This window comes from Lutra lutra, chromosome 3 (assembly GCF_902655055.1).
Source record: "Lutra lutra chromosome 3, mLutLut1.2, whole genome shotgun sequence".
Taxonomy (NCBI): Eukaryota; Metazoa; Chordata; class Mammalia; order Carnivora; family Mustelidae; genus Lutra; species Lutra lutra.
Genome location: NC_062280.1, coordinates 162,976,621 through 162,979,472, shown reverse-complemented (window position 1 = coordinate 162,979,472; position 2,852 = coordinate 162,976,621). Strand labels below are relative to the sequence as shown.

Below are 2,852 nucleotides of genomic sequence, written 5' to 3'. Positions count from 1 at the left end.
ATTATACTTTATTTGGCATTAAATGCTCCTTAGCCAAAGTCATTTTTCTCCTTCCTCAACACCCAGACATGTAAAAACATACTCACTCTAAAACACACACACGCAAATTAAAAAAGAACACAAAAATTTTAAGAATATAAAATATTTTTTCAATAACCATACATGAAATTCCATTTAAATATTTATTTAAGTATATTTTTTGTTTCTGTAGCCCATATAAAAATTATAATTAGAACATCTATCATATTGAGTACTGAGTAGATTGGGTAAGTGTATTTGTTTTTTAGGCCTGTCGTAACAAAGTATCACAGATTAGGTGGCTTAAACAATAGGAATTCATTTCTCAAAATTCTGGAGTTTAGAAGTCCAAAGTCAAGACGTTGGCAGAATTAACTTGGCCAGTTGCAACACAAGGAGAGAAGCCTCAGAAGAAACTAATCCTTCTTCTGAGGCTTCTCTCCTTGTGTTGCAACTGGCCAAGTACTCACTGTGTCCTTACATGGTCTGTCCTCTGTGCACACAAGTTTTTGGCACTCACCATATTTCCTCTTCTTATAAGGACATCAGATGGATGCTGGGTTGTTCACATGGTTGGGCCTCCCCCTTTGACTCAGGTCATAATCCTGGAGTCCTTGCATGGAGTCCCACATGGGACTCCTTGCTCAGCCAGGATCCTGGTTCTCCATCTGCCTGCTGCTCCCCCTGCTCTGTGCTCTTTCTCTCTGTCAAATATATAAATAAAATCTTAAAACAAAACAAAACAAAACAAACAAACAAAAAACGCTCTTTCCCTTTTGTCTTAGGAAAAAAAAAAAGAACACATCAGTTTTAAAAAGCTCACCTTAAAAAACTCAGTTTAACTTAATCACCCCCTTAAAGACCTCATCCTGAATGGAAGTGGTGTTTCTTCTTTTCTGCTCTAGGTTTGAGTGGCTGGTTTCAAGATGGGCAAGTTCATGAAACCCAGGAATTTGGTGCCGGTCCTGGCCTGATGCTATTCTGGACACAAAGCAGTCATTGTGAAGAACATTGATGATGGCACTTCAGATATGTCTGCACATGCCGTGCTCTGGTGGCTGGAACTGACTGCTATCCCTGCAAAGTGACAGCTGCCATGGACGAGAAGATATTTGCCACGAGGGCAAAGATCAAATCTTTTGTGAAAGTTTATAACTACAATCACTTCATGCCCACAAATGTACTCTGTGGCTATCCCTTTGGACAAAAGTGTTGTCAACAAGGATATCTTCAGAGACATAGCTCTTAAATGTAAGGCCTGATTGAGAGGCCAGAGTCAAATTGGAGGAGAGGTATAGGACTAACAAGAACAAATGGTTCTTCTAGAGCCTGTGGTTTTTGATATGTTTTGTTTCAGTTATTGAAAATACCCCCCCCCCAAAAGAGAAAGAACGACCTTATCTCCAAATATGATTACATTTTAAGGCATCAGAGGTTGGGACTTCAATATGTAAACTTTGGGAGGGCACAATCAACCCATAACACTAAATCTGGATAAAACTTAGTTAACCCCATGCAAGAATTTGTGAAATGAAAAATATTGGAGAAATTCATTTTTTTTCTCTTCCAACGTAGAAGTTAAGTTTTAGTGAATGCACAAGCTCACAGAGGGCAATTACTCTCTCCTGTCCTTTGATACTTAACAACTAACAACATGGACACATTTAAGTTTGCAACATTCTTTCCTTCTTGCCTCCCTGCCTGCCTGCCTGTCTTCCTTCCTACCTCCTCCTCCTTCCTTCCCTCCCTCCCTCTCCTTCAGTCCCTCACTCTCTCTTTCTCTCTTTCTTTCATCTTTGTCTCTGTTTCTATCTCTGCCTTTCTAAGTATGGGCTTCCTGAACAACTCCAGTGAACCAAGTCTGTGTTAGATGCTAAGAATAAAAATGTGAAGTAATGAAATGCATCCACAGCCTTCATGGAGCTTACACACTAGGGCTGTGTGAGATATTGTGAATTATACAAATAAAGGACATTATTAAAACACTGCCAAATGTTAATAAGGAAGTACAGGTTCCAGGAAAATGCCAAAGTGGATGTTCTTATCTAGTTGAAGTCCCAAGGAAATTATACTTGGAGAAGTTGTGACCTGAAGGATAAATACAAAGAAATGCCATTTACAAAATTTCTGAAATAGAATGTGTGGAGAACTGAATAAAGAATAGCTGGAGTTAAGAGTGGTAGATATGGGTCAATAAATCCATGGTTGAATAAACAGCTTAAAATATAATTAGGAAGCATAATTTCAGCATTCTTTACTATGTGAAATAAGATATTTTATCAATATCATTGCTGCAATCAAAAGGATTTTGTAGCATTGCATTTCCATGTCAATGATTTTAGCTGGACGAGCAATTGAAAATTTTATCAAAATAATCTGAAGCAAAGGTTTCTAAACATAAAGCACTATATATAAAGCATAATAGAAATGTGAAGCTAATTTAAATAAAACATAAGAAGAAAATAGCACAGCTGATTAAATTGGTCACTTTTCAGATGATACTTATAGAATTATATATACATATTCTCTAACTTCCCAGAATATTAAAATTTGTAATATTAAAATATATTCTTTTTGGGGCACCTGGGTGGCTCAGTGGGTTAAAGCCTCTGCCTTCAGCTCAGATCATGATCGCAGGGTCCTGGGATCGAGCTCCGCATCGGGCTCTCTGCCCAGTGGGGTACCTGCTTCCCTTTCTCTCTCTCTGCCTGCCTCTCTGCCTACTTGTGATCTCTGTCTGTCAAATAAATAAATAAAATATTTAAATATATATATGTGTGTATATATATATACACACATATATATATATATTCTTTTTAAGACTTACTTAGAAA

At 37.4% G+C, this 2,852-nt stretch overlaps 1 pseudogene; it reads left to right on the top strand.

The window, feature by feature from the left end:
• The first annotated feature begins 944 nt into the window (after positions 1–944).
• LOC125095754 (60S ribosomal protein L27-like) lies at positions 945–1,344 on the top strand (annotated as a pseudogene).
• The last annotated feature ends 1,508 nt before the right edge of the window (positions 1,345–2,852 follow it).